This window comes from Oncorhynchus mykiss, chromosome 22 (genome assembly GCF_057628025.1).
Source record: "Oncorhynchus mykiss isolate SJ-2025 chromosome 22, ASM5762802v1, whole genome shotgun sequence".
NCBI lineage: Eukaryota > Metazoa > Chordata > Actinopteri > Salmoniformes > Salmonidae > Oncorhynchus > Oncorhynchus mykiss.
In genome coordinates this window covers 2,215,714-2,237,576 of record NC_143043.1, presented here as the reverse complement: position 1 = coordinate 2,237,576, position 21,863 = coordinate 2,215,714, and the positions used below count along the sequence as shown (strand labels likewise).

General features: G+C 52.6%; 5 non-coding genes and 1 pseudogene across 5 annotated transcripts; all 6 read left to right on the top strand.

Moving 5' to 3' along the window:
- The first annotated feature begins 2,646 nt into the window (after positions 1-2,646).
- LOC118943655 (U2 spliceosomal RNA) lies at positions 2,647-2,822 on the top strand (annotated as a pseudogene).
- Positions 2,823-3,190: 368 nt separating this feature from the next.
- Positions 3,191-3,307, top strand: LOC118964002 (U5 spliceosomal RNA). The gene has a single exon (XR_005051057.1). It is a non-coding gene; the product is annotated as a U5 spliceosomal RNA (small nuclear RNA).
- Positions 3,308-8,724: 5,417 nt separating this feature from the next.
- Positions 8,725-8,912, top strand: LOC118945526 (U2 spliceosomal RNA). The gene has a single exon (XR_016490811.1). It is a non-coding gene; the product is annotated as a U2 spliceosomal RNA (small nuclear RNA).
- A 365-nt stretch (positions 8,913-9,277) lies between these two features.
- Positions 9,278-9,394, top strand: LOC118945646 (U5 spliceosomal RNA). Its single transcript, XR_005040761.1, has one exon. It is a non-coding gene; the product is annotated as a U5 spliceosomal RNA (small nuclear RNA).
- A 7,470-nt stretch (positions 9,395-16,864) lies between these two features.
- Positions 16,865-17,046, top strand: LOC118961402 (U2 spliceosomal RNA). The gene has a single exon (XR_016490807.1). It is a non-coding gene; the product is annotated as a U2 spliceosomal RNA (small nuclear RNA).
- A 393-nt stretch (positions 17,047-17,439) lies between these two features.
- Positions 17,440-17,556, top strand: LOC118964001 (U5 spliceosomal RNA). Its single transcript, XR_005051056.2, has one exon. It is a non-coding gene; the product is annotated as a U5 spliceosomal RNA (small nuclear RNA).
- Positions 17,557-21,863: the final 4,307 nt, after the last annotated feature.

Below are 21,863 nucleotides of genomic sequence, written 5' to 3'. Positions count from 1 at the left end.
AAAGGAGGGAGGTGGATCATATCCAAAGGTTGCTCGAACTTGAGTACGAGGCAGGCAACCTCGGTGGTTCGATTGACTGGGAGAAATCCACAGCCCTGAAGGCGCAGCTCAGGGAGCTGCAGGAGCTGAAGGCTCGAGCTTTCCTGGAGCGTGCACATAGTGGCTTTTTAGAACATAATGAGACTTGTTCCGCTATGTTCTTTAAGTCAGTTAGGGCAAGGCAGAGTAGGAAGGTAATGCATGGAGTTAGAAAAGAAGATGGTAGTGTAGTAAGTAAACCAGAGGAGATGGTCAGGGTGACAACTGATCATTTCCGAGGTTTATTTAAGGAAAGGGAAATAGATGTAGAGCAGGGAAATGTGTTTTTAGAACACTTGTCCCGGCGGTTGCCGGAGGACATTAGAGACGTGATGGAGGCCCAGATCTCACTAGAAGAGGTTGAGAGCGCTCTTAGGAGGATGGGAAAAGGGAAGGTGCCTGGGATGGATGGGCTGCCGGCGGAGTTTTACCTCAAGTTTTGGGGTATACTTGGACCGGTGGTACTCGAAGTCTTGAAGGCCATCCTCGAGACGGGTGTCCCGGGGGGTTCAATGGTAGTCGGTGTGCTGTCACTTCTTTACAAGAAGGGGGACGCAACCGACCTTGGCAACTGGCGGCCATTGACCATGCTGTGTGTAGACTACAAGTTGCTTGCAAAGGTCTTAGCGGACCGGTTGCGCACAGCACTTCCCTACGTCGTCCATGAGGATCAGACGTGCGGGGTAGAGGGACGCTCAATTAGATGGAACCTTCAGTTGATCAGGGACTCCATCGCCTGGGTTGAAGATAGAGGTCTGCCTTTAATGGTAGCAGCGCTAGATCAGGCGAAAGCCTTTGATCGCGTGAATAGATCCTTTCTATTCAGGGTATTAGGTAGATTAGGGTTTGGGGAGAAGTATATAGGATGGATCCGTACATTATATGTCGGAGCAGGGTGTCGAGTAAGCGTAAACGGTCACTTGGGTGACGTTTTTGACCTCTCGTCTGGGGTCAGGCAGGGGTGCCCGCTCTCGGCACTCCTCTTCGTTCTGTACATGGAGCCTCTGGGGGCTGCCATTAGGGCAGACACAGGGGTGGAGGGCTTGTTGATCCCTGGGAGCGGTGGGCTGCGTGTTAAGATGACGCAGTACGCCGACGACACTTCCTTGCTCCTATGCAAGGACTCGTGCCTGACAAGGTCCCTTGCCATCATTGGGGATTTCACCCGAGCGTCGGGGGCGGTTCTGAACAATGCAAAGTCTTCCGTTAAGTTTTTCGGAAGATGGCGCGGTAGAACGGATGTGCCCGGGGGGTTATCTCTCTGTGAGGGGGCCCTGAGGATTCTCGGGGTCCATTTTGAGACCTCTGGCTCAGCGACGCTGAACTGGAACATGAGGACCGCAGTGGTACAGAGGAAGCTAGCAATGTGGAAGGCTAGGTCTTTGTCTTTTATAGGTAAGGTCCTGGTCCTAAAGGTGGATGTTTTGCCATCTCTATTGTATTTGGCATACATCTACCCATTGCCGGCTTGTCTGAGGAGGCCTCTAGTGAGGCTCGTGTTTCAGTTCATGTGGGGTGGCAGGTACGAGTGGGTCGCCAGGGCACGCATGCTCTGTCCCATCGGGGAGGGAGGTAGGGGGGTACCTAACATCCCCCTCAAGCTGGACACAATTTTTGTGTCCTTTGTGTTGACAGAACTGGCTCATCCGGTGATACACCCGTCCGGTTACCTCCTGCGGGTGTTCTTCTCCTACCAAGCGAGAAGCGTAATGGTGTGGTCTAACACGGGTCCTCGGGCGGAACAGCTGCCGTGGCACTTTGGCCATGCGGCCAAGTGGTTGCGTGCGCACCCCGAGGTTGAAGTTGCCCGAGTAGGTTTAGACCACAGGCACCTGTACGAAGAGGTCAGGCAGGCAGGGAGTCCTGCGCCTGTAGCGGGCATTTCGTCGGTGGTCTGGGAGGGAGTGCAGGCGCGGGGCCTGGACAACAGGCTCAAGGACCTGAATTGGTTGAGCCTCCACAAGTGTCTGCCGGTACGGTCCACCATGTACCGGCATAGCTTGGCGCGATCCCCCACCTGCCCAAGGGCTGCTTGTGGCAGGGGGGAGACTTTGCGCCATGCTTTTTGGGACTGTGCCTTTGCCGGAGTGGTATGGGCGAGGGCACGGGTGTTGATAGTTTTGGTAAGAGGGGATTTTGTGGTGACATGGGCTAGGTTAGAGAGAGGTGTAGGGAGAGCGAGGGGTACAGATAGGGATAGATTTCTGCTCTGGCTTCTCATGAGCCTCTTTAAACGGGGGCTGTGGGAAGCCAGGCAGAATTTGGTAAAGACAGGGAGAGATTGGGGGGTGGAAGGGATATTTAGGAGGGTGGAAGGAGATTTAAGAGGTAGGATGAAGAGGGAGGAGAGGAAGTGGGGGAAACATGCGGCACGGGAGAGATGGAAAGGGGGCTTAGGGCTGGGGGTGTTAGATTGAGATTTATAAGGGGATAGATTAGGAGAGGAGAGATAGGGAAAGGTAGTGGTTAGGAATGACGGGGAGGGCTGATGCTCCCCTGAGGTTTGTTTTTGTTTGGTGTTTTTGTAATTATGATTTTGTAAAGTATGAATGGCATAGCTGGTAATAAATTATTTTTCTAAAAAAAAAAAATCTGTTCTTATCAGTTTAATATCTGATACGTCCCCCATCGGGGGACTACATATTAAATGGATTTTTCGAACAGGGAGTCGGAAATGGGGCTTGCTCCGTCCGCTCCACGCATCGACCCGGTATTGCAGTACCTCCGGGAACGGTGCAACACTTTTCTCCCGTTGTCAAGGAAAAATGCAAATTCACAAAGCTATGTAAACAGCTGGCTGGCTAGCTAGCTAGCTAGCTAGCAGAAGAAGAGAAGGAAAGAAACATTCAAACTGAAAGAAAGGCGAAGCGCCCTTCAATGGGGTCCCCCGTTTCCCGCCATTTTACTTAAAAAAAAAAAAGAATTGGGGCCAGGATTGTCTCTCTCTCTCTCTCTCTCTCTCTCTCTCTCTCTCTCTCTCTGTGTCTGCGACCTTCTTTTTATCCACAGACAGCCCTCCAAAACTTGGAAGAGTGGGTTCCGGGAGCACCCGCGGGAACCCTGCCTAGAGTGCACAGAGTGTGTCTCGGGCCCCGACCTCTTGACTTCCATATGACTCTGGTTTCTCTTCATTACGCACAAGCCTTTCGCCTTTTACTAAAGACTTCCGTGGAGAGGAACACTTACGAGTTCCACGTATTTTTGGAGCGGCTTTGCTTCTTGCAGAGCCCGGTATCTTGTTTCAAGAGAAATTGACAGAGATGGGCCAGGATAGTGACTTAAAGACGCATTAGCGACTTTTTCCAAAAAACACCTGCCTGTTTGTTGCCAGGGAAACGGTGGGTGGGTGGGTGGGTGGGTGGGTGGTTGGGTGGTTGAGTGAGTGGGGGTTGGAGGGAGAGAGGAGCTGGCTTTTGCCAACCCACCCGCTGGGGTCTGTCGAGACCCCCGGGGGTCCGGCGGTTTCAGGGTTCCATTTGTGGGTTATCGCTTCTCGGCCTTTTGGCTCAGTACAAGCTTGACACCGAGGTGTCCTACAGCCCCTGAGCCAAGAGGTCGAAGGAAGGCCGGAGGGAGGAAGTAAATTGTTTTGAAGGAAGTGGTGGTTGATTTAACCAATTTCTTTCTTTACTTTGGCTTCTTTAAAAGAGAGCTTTTTTTGTTGGAAAATGGACCAGCAGCAGAAGCAGACGAGGGCGATACCATCAATCGGACTGGCAAATACCATTAGGTTTTCCTGGAGAAACAAGGAGAAGGAGCCGTGGGGAAGAGATACCTTCGGAAGGAATATGCTGATTGGCTATCTGGAATTGGAGGTAAAAGATGTGCTCTGTCTTCAAGGAAATCCTATGGAGAAGGGTTTCGATGTTACGTTTCATTTGGAGGAGAAACATGATGATGTGATGAAGAAGGTGAGAGCGGAGAAAGAAGAAGGACCCCTGTGCCATTACGCGGTGACCAGCCTGTCAAGGAACAATTTCAGGGTGGTCACCGTAACAATGTACAATCCGCACGTCAAGGATGAGGAGGTGAGGGCCTTTCTGGGGAGATATGTGGACAACGTATCCTCAGTAAGGCACCTCAGGGACTCCCTGGGATTCTGGAACGGAAGGAGAGGGTTCCAGGTGCTTCTCAGGGAGGACCCGAATGGTGTTGGTGGCTACCTCCATCCCCCGGCAATGTTCTCCCTGGGGGCTGACAGGGGAACATTATACTATGCCCGTCAGCCTCCGGTTTGGCAGGCGTTGTATGGCCTATGGTCATATCCTGGCCTCGTGCAACACCAAGAAGTGTTGATTTTGTGGGTCGGGAGAGCACGAGGCCAAGGATTGTGACGAGCCCAAGGCTTGCCACGGGTGTGGCTCGTCAGCACACCTGTGGCGTGATTGCCCGGCTCGTCACAGGTCATACGCGTCTGCAGCTGGGGGGGGAGCGGGGGATGGGGGGAGGAAAGAAAGGACGCGTGCGGATTGTACGGATGGCACAGGGGAAAGGACGGCAAGGGAAGAGGATGGGAAGAAGGAAGAGGAGAGAAGAAAGAGGAGCGAAGACGGAAAGAAGGAAAAAGAAGGGGATAAGAAAAAGAAGGCGGAAGAACGGGAAGGAGCGGAGAAGAGGGAGAGTGGGACAGTGGTGCGAGAAGGAGTGGAAGAAGGAACGGTGACAGTGACGGGGACGGAGGGAGGGGTGGAGGTGGGAGGGGGAGGAGGGGGAGATAGGGGGAGGGAGTGGGGGGACAGCCTGCCAGGCTTCCTCGAGGAAGAGACAAGAGAATTGGTGGAGGAGTTAGCGGGGAAGGGACGTTGTGTGACGTTGTGTCTCCCCGCTCCAACTCCTGTTTGGGGAGATGGGGTCCCCTACACTCAGCCCCGAGGCATACAGGGAGGGGGGGGTGGATGGTGGTGGTGGGGAACCCAGGATGCAGGGCACTCGGCCTAACACACTGCCTGCATCCTGGGTTGGAGAGATGGAGGAGGACGGGGGGGCGTCAGGAGAGAAGAGGACGTCCCCGCCGGTGGAGATGGACCAGGGGAGCATCGGGTGAGTCTCCTGTTTTTTGTTTGGTTTGGGTTTTATTTGTTGAGGGTTTGTCTGTTTGTTTTGTAAAAAATTAAATGAATACTTCTGTTTCTTTTTTTAGTTTAAATGTTAGAGGGTTAAGGGATTTTGTTAAAAGGAGGGCGGTATTTTGTTATTTAGAGGGGGTGGGCTTTGATTTCTGTTTTTTACAGGAGGTTCACCTGAGGGATGGTGGGGATGTGGCTAGATTTAGGAAGGAGTGGGATAAGGGGGAATCTTTTTGGGGCATAGGAGGGGTGCACTCAACAGGAGTAGGAATATTGTGTGGTAATAGAGAAGTTAAGGTAGAGAGCACTTTTGTAATAGTGCAGGGTAGAGTATTGGGGATAGATGTAGTGTATAGAGAAGCTAGGTATAGGTTAATTGGGGTATATGGGCCACAGGTGGCGGCAGACAGAAGGGAGATGGTGGACTGTCTGGCGCCCCTGTGTGTCACAAATAGGCACTTGGTGATAGGAGGGGACTTTAATATAGATTTAGGGGTAGGTGGTGATAGTAGTGCAGGCGCAATCACCGGGCTAATGGCTTGCCATGGTCTGGTTGATGGTGGCCTGCATACTACTCCGGCAATGGTCGGTCCTACATGGCGCAACTCCAGGGGGGTTGCGCGGAGGCTCGACTACATTTTTATATCCAGGTCTTTGGGTCAGTTGTCTGGGCGCCTGTTGCCTGTGTTCTTCACGGATCACGACGGGGTGTTCCTGCAGGTGGGGTCGCCAGTCTGCCTCTTCGGTAGGGGGTACTGGAAGTTAGATCGGGGTATACTGGAGGAGCAGGCTTTCGTTGACGCATTTTTTTGTTTCTTTCGGAGGCTTGACGGCCTCAGGTCCATGTGCGAGGGGGTGTTAGAGTGGTGGGATTTAGTGAAGGTGAGGATTAGGGCTTTTATAATAGGATATTGTAAAAGGAAAAAAAGGGAGGAAAGGAGAGAGGTGGATCGTATCCAAAGGTTAATTGAACTCGAGTACGAGGCGGGCAACCTCGGCGGGTCGATTGACTGGGAGAGATTCGCAGCCCTAAAGGCGCAGCTCAGGGAGCTGCAGGAGCAGAAGGCTCGAGCTTTCCTGGAGCGTGCGCATAGTGGCTTTCTAGAACATAATGAGACTTGTTCCGCTATGTTCTTTAAGTCGGTTAGGGCCAGGCAGAGTAGGAGGGTAATGCATGGCGTTAGGGAAGAAAATGGTAGTATAGTAAGTAAACCAGAGGAAATGGTCAGGGTGACAACTGATCATTTCCGAGGTTTATTTAAGGAAAGGGAAATAGATGTAGAGCAGGGAAACGTGTTTTTAGAACACTTGTCCCGGCGGTTGCCGGAGGACATTAGAGACGTGATGGAGGCCCAGATCTCAGTAGAAGAGGTTGAGAGCGCTCTTAGGAGGATGGGTAAAGGGAAGGTGCCTGGGATGGATGGGCTGCCGGCTGAGTTTTACCTCAAGTTTTGGGGTATACTTGGACCGGTGGTCCTCGAAGTCTTGAAGGCCATCCTTGAGACGGGGGTCCCGGGGGGATCAATGGCTGTTGGTGTGCTGTCACTTCTTTATAAGAAGGGGGAAGCAACTGACCTTGGCAACTGGCGGCCGTTGACCATGCTGTGCGTAGATTACAAGATTCTTGCAAAGGTTTTAGCAGACCGGTTGCGCACAGCCCTTCCCTACATCGTCCATGAGGATCAGACGTGCGGGGTAGAGGGCCGCTCTATAAGATGGAACCTACAGTTGATTAGGGACTCCATCGCCTGGGTTGAAGATAGAGGGCTGCCTTTAATGGTAGCAGCGCTAGATCAGGCGAAAGCCTTTGATCGCGTGAATAGATCCTTTCTATTCAGGGTATTAGGTAGATTAGGATTTGGGGAGAAGTTTATAGGATGGATCCGTACATTATATGTCGGAGCGGGGTGTCGAGTTAGTGTAAATAGTCACTTAGGTGACGTTTTTGACCTCTCGTCTGGGGTCAGGCAGGGATGCCCACTCTCGGCCCTCCTCTTCGTACTGTACATGGAGCCTCTGGGGGCTGCCATTAGGGCAGACACAGGGGTGGAGGGCTTGTTGATCCCTGGGAGCGGTGGGCTGCGTGTTAAGATGACGCAGTACGCCGACGACACTTCCTTGCTTTTGTGCAAGGACTCGTGCCTGACAAGGTCTCTTGCCATCATTGGGGATTTCACCCAAGCGTCGGGGGCGGTTCTGAATCATGCAAAGTCTTCCGTTAAGTTTTTCGGAAGATGGCGCGGTAGGACGGATGTGCCCGGGGGGTTATCTCTCTGTGAGGGGGCCCTGAGGATTCTTGGGGTCCATTTTGAGACCTCTGGCTCAGCGACGCTGAACTGGAACATGGGTATTGCAGTGGTACAGAAGAAGTTGGCAATGTGGAAGGCTAGGTCTTTGTCCTTTATAGGTAAGGTCCTGGTCCTAAAGGTGGATGTATTGCCATCTCTCTTGTACTTGGCGTACATCTACCCATTGCCGGCTTGTCTGAGGAGGCCTCTAGTGAGGCTTGTGTTTCAGTTCATGTGGGGTGGCAGGTACGAGTGGGTCGCCAGGGCGCGCATGCTCTGTCCCATCGGGGAGGGAGGTAGGGGGGTACCACATCTCCCCCTCAAGCTGGACGCAATTTTTGTTTCTTTCTTGTTGACGGAGCTTGCTCAGCCAGTTATACACCCGTCCGGTTACCTCCTGCGGGTGTTCTTCTCGTATCAGGCGAGAAGCGTAATGGTGTGGTCTAACGCGGGTCCTCGGGCGGAACAGCTGCCGTGGCACTTTGGCCATGCGGCCAAGTGGCTGCGTGCGCACCCCGAGGTTGAAGTTGCCCGAGTAGGTTTAGACCACAGGCACCTGTACGAGGAGGTCAGGCAGGCAGGGATTCCTGCGCCTGTAGCGGGCATCTCGTCAGTGGTCTGGGAGGGAGTGCAGGCGCGGGGCCTGGACAACAGGCTCAAGGACCTGAATTGGTTGAGCCTCCATAAGTGCTTGCCGGTACGTTCCATCATGTACCGGCATAGTTTGTCGCGATCCTCCACCTGTCCAAGATCTGCTTGTGGCAGGGAGGAGACTGTGCGCCATGCCTTCTGGGACTGTGCCTTTGCCGGACTAGTCTGGGCTAGGGCACGGGTGTTGCTAGGTATGGTTAGGAGCGATTTCTTGCTGACTTGGGCTAGGTTAGAGCGAGGCGTAGGGAGAGCGAGGGGAACGGAGTCTCTTTAAAAGGGGGCTGTGGGAAGCCAGGCAGAATTTAGTTAAGACAGGGAGAGATTGGGGGGTGGAAGGGATAGTGAGGAGGGTGGAAGGTGATGTGAGGGGGAGGATGAAGAGGGAGGAGATAAAGTGGGGGCAGCATGCGGCACGGGAGAGGTGGAAGGGGGGATTAGGGCTGGGAGTGTTAGAGTGAGGTTTGTAAGGGGATAGATTAGGGAAGGGAAGATAGGGAAGGGTTAGGTATTGGTTAGGAATGACGGGGAGGGACGATGCTCCCCTGAGGTTTGTTTTTGTTGGGTGTTTTTTTGTAAATAGAGTTTAATAAGAATGAATGAGAAATATGATTTTGTAAAAGAATGAATGGTATTGATGGTAAATAAATTATTTTTTGTAAAAAATTTAAAAAAAAAATCTGTTCTTATCAGTTTAATATCTGATACGTCCACCATCGGGGGACTACATATTAAATGGATTTTTCGAACAGGGAGTCGGAAATGGGGCTTGCTCCGTCCGCTCCACGCATCGACCCGGTATTGCAGTACCTCCGGGAACGGTGCAACACTTTTCTCCCGTTGTCAAGGAAAAATGCAAATTCACAAAGCTCTGTAAACAGCTGGCTAGCTAGCTAGCTAGCAGAAGAAGAGAAGGAAAGAAACATTCAAACTGAAAGAAAGGCGAAGCGCCCTTCAATGGGGTCCCCCGTTTCCCGCCATTTTACTTGGGGCCAGGATTGTGTGTGTCTCTCTCTCTCTCTGTCTCGGTCTCTGTCTCTGTCTCTCTGTCTGTCCCTGTGCCTCTGTGTCTGTGACCTTCTTTTTATCCACAGACAGCCCTCGAAAACTTGGAAGAGTGGGTTCCGGGAGCACCCGCGGGAACCCTGCCTAGAGTGCACAGAGTGTGTCTCGGGCCCCGACCTCTTGACTTCCATATGACTCTGGTTTCTCTTCATTACGCACAAGCCTTTCGCCTTTTACTAAAGACTTCCGTGGAGAGGAACACTTACGAGTTCAACGTATTTTTGGAGCGGCTTTGCTTCTTGCAGAGCCCGGTATCTTGTTTCAAGGGAAATTGACAGAGATGGGCCAGGATAGTGACTTAAAGACGCATTAGCGACTTTTTCCAAAAAACACCTGCCTGTTTGTTGCCAGGGAAACGGTGGTTGGTTGGTTGGTTGGTTGGTTGGTTGGTTGAGTGGGGGTTGGAGGGAGAGAGGAGCTGGCTTTTGCCAACCCACCCGCTGAGGTCTGTCGAGACCCCCGGGGGTCCGGCGGTTTCAGGGTTCCATTTGTGGGTTATCGCTTCTCGGCCTTTTGGCTCAGATCAAGCTTGGTACTGAGGTGCCCCAAAGCCCGCTGAGTCAAAAGGTCGAAGGTAGGATAGATAGGAGAGGGAGAAGTTTTGGGTTTTTTCCCTTGGGGGAGTCGGTTGATCCTTTTTTTCCGATTTTCTTCTTTGTGTTTTGGCTTCTTTTTGGAAGAGAGCTTTTTTTCGTGTTTGAAAAATGGAGCAGCAAAGACCCAGCAAGTCGGTACCAGGGATTGGTTTAGTGAACACGGTGAGGTTTGCCTGGACAGACAAGGAGTTGGTGGAATGGGGGAGGGAGACATTTGGAAGAAATATTCTGATGGGGTGCCTTGGACTAAAAGTGAAGGATGTCATGTGTCTGCAAGGGAACCCTAACGAGAAAGCTTTTGACGTGACTTTTCATTCAGAAGAAGGACATGATGGAGTGATGAAGAGGGCAAAGGAAGGAAAAAAAGAAGGACCCCTGTGCCATTATGCGGTGACCAGCCTGGCAAGGAACAACTTCAGGGTGGTCACCGTAAACATGTACAATCCGCATGTGAAGGATGAAGAAGTGAGGGCCTTTCTGGGGAGGTACATGGACAATGTCTCCTCAGCGAGGTACCTCAGGGACTCCCTGGGTTTCTGGAACGGGAGGAGAGGGTTCCAGGCGTTACTCAGGGAGTCCCCGAAGAGTGTGGATGGCTACCTCCATCCTCCGGCGATGTTCTCCCTGGGGGCTGACAGGGGAACACTATACTATGCACGTCAGCCCCCGTTCTGCAGGCGTTGTATGGCCTACGGCCATATCCTGGCCTCGTGCAGCACCAATAAGTGTCGATTCTGTGGGTCGGAGGAGCACGAGGCCAGGGAATGTGACGAGCCCAAGGCTTGCCACGGGTGTGGCTCGAAAGCACACCTGTGGCGGGATTGCCCGGCTCGTCACGGGTCATACGCGTCTGCAGCTGGGGGGGGAGCGGGGGATGGGGGGAGGAAAGAAAGGACGCGTGCGGATTGTACGGATGGCACAGGGGAAAAGAAGCAGGAAGAGGATGGAAAGAAGGAAGAGATGAGAAGAGAGAGGCGGGAAGAAGGAAAGAAGGGAAAAGAAGAGGAGAAGGAAAAGAAGGCAGAAGAACGTAAAGGAGCGGAGAAGAGGGAGAAGGGGACAGTGGTACGAGATGGAGTGGAAGAGGGAACGGTGAGAGTGAAGAGGACGGAGGGGGGTGTGGAGGTGGGAGGGGAGGGGGTGGGAGGGGGAGATGGAGGGAGGGAGTGGGGGGACAGCTTGCCAGGCTTCCTAGAGGAAGAAATGAGGGATTTGGTGGAGGAGTTAGCGGGGAATGGACGTTGTGTCTCCCCGCTACCTTCTTCACCAAAGAAGAAAGGGATGAAGAGGGGGAGCTTGGCAGGAAGTGAGAGGGAGGGGGGTGGGGAGGGGGAGGGGGGGGCTAAGAGGGTGGCGGGGAGGGGAGAGGGGGGTACATTGGCCTCCCTGTTTGCCTCATCCCCTTACATTTTGGTGGATGACTCCAGTGAGGGGTCTGTGGGCTGTTTGATAGAGGGATCCCAACTCCTGTTTGAGGAGATGGGGTCCCCTACACTCAGCCCTGAGGCATACAGGGAGGGGGGGGTGGAGGATGGTGGTGGGGAACCCAGGATGCAGGGCACTCGGCCTAACACACTGCCTGCATCCTGGGTCGGAGAGATGGAGGAGGACGGGGGGGCGTCAGGAGTGGAGAGGGCGTCCCCGCCGGTGGAGATGGACCAGGGGAGCATCGGGTGAGTCTCCTGTTTTTTGTTTGGTTTGGGGTTATTTGTTGAGGGTTTTGTTTGTTTGTAAATATATATTTTGTTTATAAATGAATATTGCTGTTAAATTGTTTAGTTTAAATGTAAGGGGGTTGAGGGATGTGATTAAAAGGAGGGCGGTGTTTAATTTTTTAGAGGGTGTGGGGTTTGATTTTTGTTTTTTACAGGAGGTTCACCTGAGGGATGGTGGGGATGTGTGTAGATTTAGGAGGGAGTGGGATAAGGGGAAATCTTTTTGGGGCATAGGAGGGGTGCACTCAACAGGAGTAGGAATTTTGTGTGGGAATAAAGAGGTTAAGGTAGAGAGCACTTTTGTTATAATGCAGGGTAGAGTATTGGGGATAGATGTAGTGTATAGAGAAGCTAGGTATAGGTTAATTGGGGTATATGGGCCACAGGTGGCGGCAGACAGAAGGGAGATGGTGGACTGTCTGGCGCCCCTGTGTGTCACAAATAGGCACTTGGTGATAGGAGGGGACTTTAATATAGATTTAGGGGTAGGTGGTGATAGTAGTGCAGGCGCAATCACCGGGCTAATGGCTTGCCATGGTCTGGTTGATGGTGGCCTGCATACTACTCCGGCAATGGTCGGTCCTACATGGCGCAACTCCAGGGGGGTTGCGCGGAGGCTCGACTACATTTTTATATCCAGGTCTTTGGGTCAGTTGTCTGGGCGCCTGGTGCCTGTGTTCTTCACGGATCACGACGGGGTGTTCCTGCAGGTGGGGTCGCCAGTCTGCCTCTTCGGTAGGGGGTACTGGAAGCTAGATCGGGATATACTGGAGGAGCAGGCTTTCGTTGACGCATTTTTTTGTTTCTTTCGGAGGCTTGACGGCCTCCGGTCCATGTGCGAGGGGGTGTTAGAGTGGTGGGATTTAGTGAAGGTGAGGATTAGAGCTTTTATAATAGGATATTGTAAAAGGAAAAAAAGGGAGGAAAGGAGGGAGGTGGATCGTATCCAAAGGTTAATTGAACTCGAGTACGAGGCGGGCAATCTCGGCGGGTCGATTGACTGGGAGAGATTCACAGCCCTAAAGGCGCAGCTCAGGGAGCTGCAGGAGCAGAAGGCTCGAGCTTTCCTGGAGCGTGCGCATAGTGGCTTTCTAGAACATAATGAGACTTGTTCCGCTATGTTCTTTAAGTCGGTTAGGGCCAGGCAGAGTAGGAGGGTAATGCATGGCGTTAGGGAAGAAAATGGTTGTATAGTAAGTAAACCAGAGGAAATGGTCAGGGTGACAACTGATCATTTCCGAGGTTTATTTAAGAAAAGGGAAATAGATGTAGAGCAGGGAAACGTGTTTTTAGAACACTTGTCCCGGCGGTTGTGCAATTACGAGGTGACCAGCCTGGGAAAAAGTAATTTCAGGCTGGTCACAGTAAATATGTATAACCCTCATGTGACTGACGAAGAGGTGAGGTCTTTTTTGGGCCGGTATTTGGACAATATATCAACGGCAAGGCTCATAAGGGACTCCCTGGGCTTCTGGAATGGAAGGAGAGTTTTTCAGACGTTGCTCAGGGAGGACCCAGAGGGGCATGATGGTTTCCTCCATCCTCCGGCGATGTTCTCCCTGGGGGCTGACAGGGGAACTCTGTATTATGCCCGTCAGCCTCCGTTTTGCAGGCGGTGTATGGCCTACGGCCATATCCTCGCCTCGTGCGACACAAGGAAGTGTAGGTATTGTGGATCTGGGGAGCACGAGGCGAGGGACTGCAAAGTGCCTAAGGCGTGCCACGGGTGTGGCTCATCTGCACACCTGTGGCGGGAGTGCCCGGCCAGGCAGAGTTCATACGCGTCTGCAGCTGGAGGGAGGGCAGGAGAGGGGGATGGGGGAAGAAGAGGAGGGGAAGGACGGCCTTTTCAGGCGCAGACGGCTGGACCAGAGGGCAAGAAGAAAGAAGAGGAGAAAGGAGTGACAGCGGGAGGAGAAAGAAGGAAGAGCGTGAAAGATCAACGGGGGAGGGGGTGGTGGGGGAGGGGGTTCCGGTGGTAGGACCTGTGGGGGTGCCTGTGGTAGGACCTGTGGGGGGGGAGGGGGCGCCTGTGGCAGGACCTGGGGAGGGGGTGGAGGGGAGGCGGGAGTGGGGGGACTGTGCGTCGGACCTACTGGTGGAGGAGATGGAGGAGCTGGGAGGTGCTGTCTCCCCGCTGCCTCTTGAGCCCCTTATACCTCTTCCACCAAAAAAACAAAATAAGATGAAGAAAGGGAAGAGGGGGGCAGAAGTGACAGATAGGGAGAGGGAGGGGGGTGTGGAAGGGGGGGGCAAGCGAGTGATGGGGTTAAGGAGGAAGTCCCTGTCCTCACTGTTTGTGGAGGCCCCTCAGCACGGGGGGGAGGGTGGATCCCTGGGAGAGGATCAGGGCTTTTTGGCTGAGGGTCCCCAAATCCTCTCAGAGGAGATGGAGTCCCCTAGCCTCAGTTTAGAGGAGTACAGGGAGGAAGCTGGTGGGGAGCCCGGGGTGCAGGGTACTCCTAACCCTAACACCATTCCTGCATCCTGGGCTGGAGGAATGGATGAGGACGGGGAGACGTCGGACGAGGGGAAGATGTCCCTGTCGGGTGTGATGGGCCAGGGGAGCATCAGGTGAGCCTCCTGTTTGTTTGGTGGTTGTTTTTGGGTTTTATTTTCTGAGATAATTGGTATTTTTGTTTTATAATAGAATCTTATGATAATTTTGTTTAGTTTAAATGTAAGGGGTTTAAGAGATTTTGTTAAGAGGAGGGCGGTGTTTAGTTTTTTAGAAGGGGTGGGTTTTGACGTTTGTTTTTTGCAGGAGGTTCACCTGAGGGATGGAGGGGATGTCAAAAGGTTTAGGAGAGAGTGGGATAAGGGTTATTCGTTGTGGGGCATAGGAGGGGTGCACTCAACGGGGGTAGGGATATTGTTTGGGAATAGGGAGATTATTGTAGAGAGCACTTTTGGCGTAGTACAGGGGAGAGTTTTGGGTGTAGATATCACATATAGGGATATTAGATATAGGTTATTTGGGGTGTATGGGTCACAGGTGGCGGCAGACAGGAGGGAGATGGTGGACTGTCTGGCGCCCCTGTGTGTCACAAATAGGCACTTAGTGATAGGAGGTGATTTTAATATAGATTTGGGGATAGGGGGAGACAGTAGTGCAGGCGCCATCACCGGGCTAATGGCTTGCCATGGCCTGGTTGATGGTGGCCTGCACACTACTCCGGCAATGGTCGGTCCCACATGGCGCAACTCCAGGGGGGTTGCGCGGAGGCTCGACTATATTTTTGTATCTAGGTCTTTGGGTCGGTTGTCTGGGCGGCTGTTGCCTGTCTTCTTTTCGGACCATGACGGGGTGCTCCTGCAGGTGGGGTCGCCAGTCTGCCTCTTCGGTAGGGGGTACTGGAAACTAGATCGGGATTTACTGGATGAGCAGGTGTTTGTTAATGCTGTCACAGGGGTGTTTCAGAGGCTTGAAGGCCTCCGGCCCATGTGTGAGGGGGTGTTAGAGTGGTGGGATATAGTAAAGGTAAGGATTAGGGCCTTTATTATAGGATATGGTAAGAGGAAGAAAAGGGAGGAAAGGAGGGAGGTGGATCATATCCAAAGGTTGCTCGAACTTGAGTACGAGGCAGGCAACCTCGGTGGTTCGTTTGACTGGGAGAAATCCACAGCCCTGAAGGCGCAGCTCAGGGAGCTGCAGGAGCTGAAGGCTCGAGCTTTCCTGGAGCGTGCACATAGTGGCTTTTTAGAACATAATGAGACTTGTTCCGCTATGTTCTTTAAGTCGGTTAGGGCAAGGCAGAGTAGGAAGGTAATGCATGGAGTTAGAAAAGAAGATGGTAGTGTAGTAAGTAAACCAGAGGAGATGGTCAGGGTGACAACTGATCATTTCCAAGGTTTATTTAAGGAAAGGGAAATAGATGTAGAGACGCAGTACGCCGACGACACTTCCTTGCTACTATGCAAGGACTCGTGCCTGACAAGGTCCCTTGCCATCATTGGGGATTTCACCCGAGCGTCGGGGGCGGTTCTGAACAATGCAAAGTCTTCCGTTAAGTTTTTCGGAAGATGGCGCGGTAGAACGGATGTGCCCGGGGGGTTATCTCTCTGTGAGGGGGCCCTGAGGATTCTCGGGGTCCATTTTGAGACCTCTGGCTCAGCGACGCTGAACTGGAACATGAGGATCGCAGTGGTACAGAGGAAGCTAGCAATGTGGAAGGCTAGGTCTTTGTCTTTTATAGGTAAGGTCCTGGTCCTAAAGGTGGATGTATTGCCATCTCTTTTGTATTTGGCATACATCTACCCATTGCCGGCTTGTCTGAGGAGGCCTCTAGTGAGGCTCGTGTTTCAGTTCATGTGGGGTGGCAGGTACGAGTGGGTCGCCAGGGCACGCATGCTCTGTCCCATCGGGGAGGGAGGTAGGGGGGTACCCAACATCCCCCTCAAGCTGGACACAATTTTTGTGTCTTTTGTGTTGACAGAACTGGCTCATCCGGTGATACACCCGTCCGGTTACCTCCTGCGGGTGTTCTTCTCCTACCAAGCGAGAAGCGTAATGGTGTGGTCTAACACGGGTCCTCGGGCGGAACAGCTGCCGTGGCACTTTGGCCATGCGGCCAAGTGGTTGCGTGCGCACCCCGAGGTTGAAGTTGCCCGAGTAGGTTTAGACCACAGGCACCTGTACGAAGAGGTCAGGCAGGCAGGGAGTCCTGCGCCTGTAGCGGGCATCTCGGAAGTGGTCTGGGAGGGAGTGCAGGCGCGGGGCCTGGACAACAGGCTCAAGGACCTGAATTGGTTGAGCCTCCACAAGTGTTTGCCGGTACGGTCCACCATGTACCGGCATAGCTTGGCGCGATCCCCCACCTGCCCAAGGTCTGCTTGTGGCAGGGAGGAGACTGTGCGCCATGCTTTTTGGGACTGTGCCTTTGCCGGAGTGGTATGGGCGAGGGCACGGGTGTTGATAGTTTTGGTAAGAGGGGATTTTGTGGTGACATGGGCTAGGTTAGAGAGAGGGGTAGGGAGAGCGAGGGGTACAGATAGGGATAGATTTCTGCTCTGGCTTCTCATGAGCCTCTTTAAACGGGGGCTGTGGGAAGCCAGGCAGAATTTGGTAAAGACAGGGAGAGATTGGGGGGTGGAAGGGATATTTAGGAGGGTGGAAGGAGACTTAAGAGGTAGGATGAAGAGGGAGGAGAGGAAGTGGGGGAAACATGCGGCACGGGAGAGATGGAAAGGGGGTTTAGGGCTGGGGGTGTTAGATGGAGATTTATAAGGGGATAGATTAGGAGCGGAGAGATAGGGAAAGGTAGTGGTTAGGGATGACGGGGAGGGATGATGCTCCCCTGAGTTTTTGTTTTTGGTTTGTGTGTTCTTGATTATTTGAAAATGCCATTATTTAAGTTGGAAAGAAAATTATAATTTTTGAATTGTATGAATGAATGGCATAGTAAGTAATAAATTATTTTTTCAAAAAAAAAAAAAATCTGTTCTTATCAGTTTAATATCTGATACGTCCCCCATCGGGGGACTACATATTAAATGGATTTTTCGAACAGGGAGTCGGAAATGGGGCTTGCTCCGTCCGCTCCACGCATCGACCCGGTATTGCAGTACCTCCGGGAACGGTGCAACACTTTTCTCCCGTTGTCAAGGAAAAATGCAAATTCACAAAGCTATGTAAACAGCTGGCTAGCTAGCTAGCTAGCTAGCAGAAGAAGAGAAGGAAAGAAACATTCAAACTGAAAGAAAGGCGAAGCGCCCTTCAATGGGGTCCCCCGTTTCCCGCCATTTTACTTCCAGGAGTTTGTGTGTGTGTGTGTGTGTGTGTCTCTCTCTCTCTCTCTCTCTGTCTGTCTCTGTCTCTGTCTCTCTCTCTCTGTCTGTCTGTCCCTGTGCCTCTGTCTGTGACCTTCTTTTTATCCACAGACAGCCCTCGAAAACTTGGAAGAGTGGGTTCCGGGAGCACCCGCGGGAACCCTGCCTAGAGTGCACAGAGTGTGTCTCGGGCCCCGACCTCTTGACTTCCATATGACTCTGGTTTCTCTTCATTACGCACAAGCCTTTCGCCTTTTACTAAAGACTTCCGTGGAGAGGAACACTTACGAGTTCAACGTATTTTTGGAGCGGCTTTGCTTCTTGCAGAGCCCGGTATCTTGTTTCAAGGGAAATTGACAGAGATGGGCCAGGATAGTGACTTAAAGACGCATTAGCGACTTTTTCCCAAAAACACCTGCCTGTTTGTTGCCAGGGAAACGGTGGGTGGGTGGGTGGGTGGGTGGGTGGTTGGTTGAGTGGGGGTTGGAGGGAGAGAGGAGCTTGCTTTTGCCAACCCACCCGCTGAGGTCTGTCGAGACCCCCGGGGGTCCGGCGGTTTCAGGGTTCCATTTGTGGGTTATCGCTTCTCGGCCTTTTGGCTCAGTACAAGCTTGACACCGAGGTGTCCTAGAGCCCCTGAGTCAAGAGGTCGTCCTAGGAGGGCGATAAAAGTTTTGAAGGAATCGTTTTGCCCCAAAATTATTTTTTCAGTGGCTTCTTGTTTAGAGAGCTGTTTATTTTTGTTTGTTTGGTGTGCTTGTCATTGTGAAGGTGGAAATGGCTCGGTACACGCCAAACAAGTCAATCCCAGGGATCGGGATGGTAAATACTTTGAGGTTTACGTGGAAAAACAAGGAGATGGAACCTTTTGGCAGAGAGACATTTGGAAGAACAATTCTGATGGGGGTTATGAAGCTGGAGGTAAGAGACGTTTTATGCCTACAAGGGAACCCGATGGAAGTGGCCTATGATGTGACTTTTCATAAAGAAGATAAACATGATGAGATCATGAAGAAGGCGAGAGAGTTGGGAGCCACGAGGCCATTGTGTCACTATGAAGTGTCTAGCTTGGCCAAGAATAATTTCAGAGTAATAACGGTCAACATGTATAATCCCCACGTAACAGATGAGGAGGTGAAGGCGTTTCTTGGGAGATACGTGGATAATATCTCATCAGCAAGGCACCTGAGGGACTCCCTAGGATTCTGGAATGGGAGGAGAGGATTCCAGGCCCTTCTCAGGGAGGACCCAAAGGGCCTGGGTGGCTACCTTCATCCCCCTGCAATGTTCTCCCTGGGGGCTGACAGGGGGACGTTGTACTATGCACGTCAGCCCCCGTTCTGCAGGCGCTGTATGGCCTACGGCCATATCCTCGCCTCGTGCAGCACTAGAAAGTGCAGATTTTGTGGTTCTGGGGAGCACGAGGCGAAGGATTCTCACAGGTCATATGCGTCTGCAGCTGGGGGGGGAGCAGGAGCGGGGGATGGAGGAAGAGGAGGAGGTTCTTACAACAACACGGGCCCAGAAAGAACAGCTGCTCAGGAGGACGCAGCGGCAGGAGAAGAGGGGAGGAAGGAGACGGATGAAGGCAATGGAGTGGAAGGCCTGGAGGGGGAAACAACGGAGGAAGTGGGGGCTGAGAAGGAGATGGCAACAGGACATGAAGGACCGGAGGGAGGGGTGGCGGGGGGAGGGGGTGTGAGTGGTGTGAGAGAGTGGGGGGACAGCATGTCAAGTTTACTTGTAGAGGAGATGAGAAAAATGGTGGAGGAGCTAGCGGGGAAGAGGGGTGGTGTCTCCCCGCTACCTCCTACACCAAAAAAGAAAGGGAAGAGGAGGGAGAGGGAGGGGGATACGGACGGAGGGGGGGGGGGGGTAGCCAAGAGAGGGATGGGGGAGGGAAAGGTAAATTTATCTTCTCTTTTTTCCGCAGCCCCGCAGCATTTGGTGGAAGGTGAATCCCTGGAGGTTGTTCAGGGCGGTTTGACTGGGGGTTCTCAACTCCTCTTTGAGGAGGTGGGGTCGCCTAGTCTCGGCCCGGAAGCCTTCAGGGAGGAAGAAATAGAGGGTGTTGGTGGGGAACCCAGGATGCAGGGAACTCGGCCTAACACCATACCTGCATCCTGGGTTGGAGTAATGGAGGAGGACGGGGGGACGTCAGATGAGGGGAAGACGTCCCTGCCGGATGTGATGGACCAGGGGAGCATCAGGTGAGCCTCCTGTTGTTTTGTGTTTGTTTTGGTGTCAGTTTTGGAAAAGTGAGGTTTTTGTTTTCTTTTGTATTATAATAGAATATTATGTTAATTTTGTTTAGTTTAAACGTAAGGGGTTTAAGGGACTTTGTTAAGAGGAGGGCGGTTTTTAGTTTTTTAGAGGGGGTGGGTTTTGATGTTTGTTTTTTGCAGGAGGTTCACCTGAGGGATGGAGGGGATGTAAAAAGGTTTAGGAGGGAGTGGGTAAAGGGAGTTTCGTTGTGGGGCATAGGAGGGGTGCACTCAACGGGGGTAGGGATATTGTTTGGGAATAGGGAGATAATTGTAGAGAGCACTTTTGTTGTAATACAGGGGAGAGTTTTGGGGGTTGATGTCAAGTATAGGGAGATTAGATATAGGTTATTTGGGGTGTATGGGCCACAGGTGGCGGCAGACAGGAGGGTGATGGTGGACTGTCTGGCGCCCCTGTGTGTTACAAATAGGCACTTGTGATAGGTGATTTTAACATAGATTTAGGGATAGCGGGGGACAGTAGTGCAGGTGCCATCACCGGGCTAATGGCTTGCCATGGTCTGGTTGATGGTGGCCTGCACACTACTCCGGCAATGGTCGGTCCTACATGGCGCAACTCCAGGGGGGTTGCGCGGAGGCTCGACTATATTTTTGTATCTAGGTCTTTGGGTCTGTTGTCTGGGCGGCTGTTGCCTGTCTTCTTTTCGGACCATGACGGGGTGCTCCTACAGGTGGGGTCGCCAGTCTGCCTCTTCGGTAGGGGGTACTGGAAACTAGATCGGGATCTACTGGATGAGCAGGTCTTTGTCAATGACGTCACAGGGGTGTTTCGGGGGCTTGAAGGTCTCCGGCCCATGTGTGAGGGGGTGTTAGAGTGGTGGGATTTAGTAAAGGTAAGGATTAGGGCCTTTATTATAGGATATGCTAAGAGGAAAAAAAGGGAGGAAAGGAGGGAGGTGGATCATATCCAAAGGTTGCTCGAACTCGAGTACGAGGCAGGCAACCTCGGCGGGTCGATTGACTGGGAGAGATCCACAGCCCTGAAGGCGCAGCTCAGGGAGCTGCAGGAGCAGAAGGCTCGAGCTTTCCTGGAGAGTGCACATAGTGGCTTTTTAGAACATAATGAGACTTGTTCCGCTATGTTCTTTAAGTCGGTTAGGGCCAGGCAGAGTAGGAAGGTAATGCATGGAGTTAGAGAAGAAGATGGTAGTGTAGTAAGTAAACCAGAGGAGATGGTCAGGGTGACAACTGATCATTTCCGAGGTTTATTTAAGGAAAGGGAAATAGATGTAGAGCAGGGAAATGTGTTTTTAGAACACTTGTCCCGGCGGTTGCCGGAAGACATTAGAGACGTGATGGAGGCCCAGATCTCACTAGAAGAGGTTGAGAGCGCTCTCAGGAGGATGGGAAAAGGGAAGGTGCCTGGGATGGATGGGCTGCCGGCTGAGTTTTACCTCAAGTTTTGGGGTATACTTGGACCGGTGGTACTCGAAGTCTTGAAGGCCATCCTCGAGACGGGTGTCCCGGGGGGTTCAATGGTAGTCGGTGTGCTGTCACTTCTTTACAAGAAGGGGGACGCAACCGACCTTGGCAACTGGCGGCCATTGACCATGCTGTGTGTAGACTACAAGTTGCTTGCAAAGGTCTTAGCGGATCGGTTGCGCACAGCTCTTCCACGAGGATCAGACGTGCGGGGTAGAGGGACGCTCTATTAGATGGAACCTTCAGTTGATCAGGGACTCCATCGCCTGGGTTGAAGATAGAGGTCTGCCTTTAATGGTAGCAGCGCTTGATCAGGCGAAAGCCTTTGATCGCGTGAATAGATATTTTCTATTCAGGGTATTAGGTAGATTAGGATTTGGGGAGAAGTATATAGGATGGATCCGTACATTATATGTCGGAGCGGGGTGTCGAGTTAGCGTAAACGGTCACTTGGGTGACGTTTTTGACCTCTCGTCTGGGGTCAGGCAGGGGTGCCCGCTCTCGGCACTCCTCTTCGTTCTGTACATGGAGCCTCTGGGGGCTGCCATTAGGGCAGACACAGGGGTGGAGGGCTTGTTGATCCCTGGAAGCGGTGGGCTGCGTGTTAAGATGACGCAGTACGCCGACGACACTTCCTTGCTGCTATGCAAGGACTCGTGCCTGACAAGGTCCCTTGCCAACATTGGGGATTTCACCCGAGCGTCGGGGGCGGTTCTGAACCATGCAAAGTCTTCCGTAAAGTTTTTCGGAAGATGGCGCGGTAGAACGGATGTGCCCGGGGGGTTATCTCTCTGTGAGGGGGCCCTGAGGATTCTCGGGGTCCATTTTGAGACCTCTGGCTCAGCGACGCTGAACTGGAACATGAGGATTGCAGTGGTACAGAGGAAGCTAGCAATGTGGAAGGCTAGGTCTTTGTCTTTTATAGGCAAGG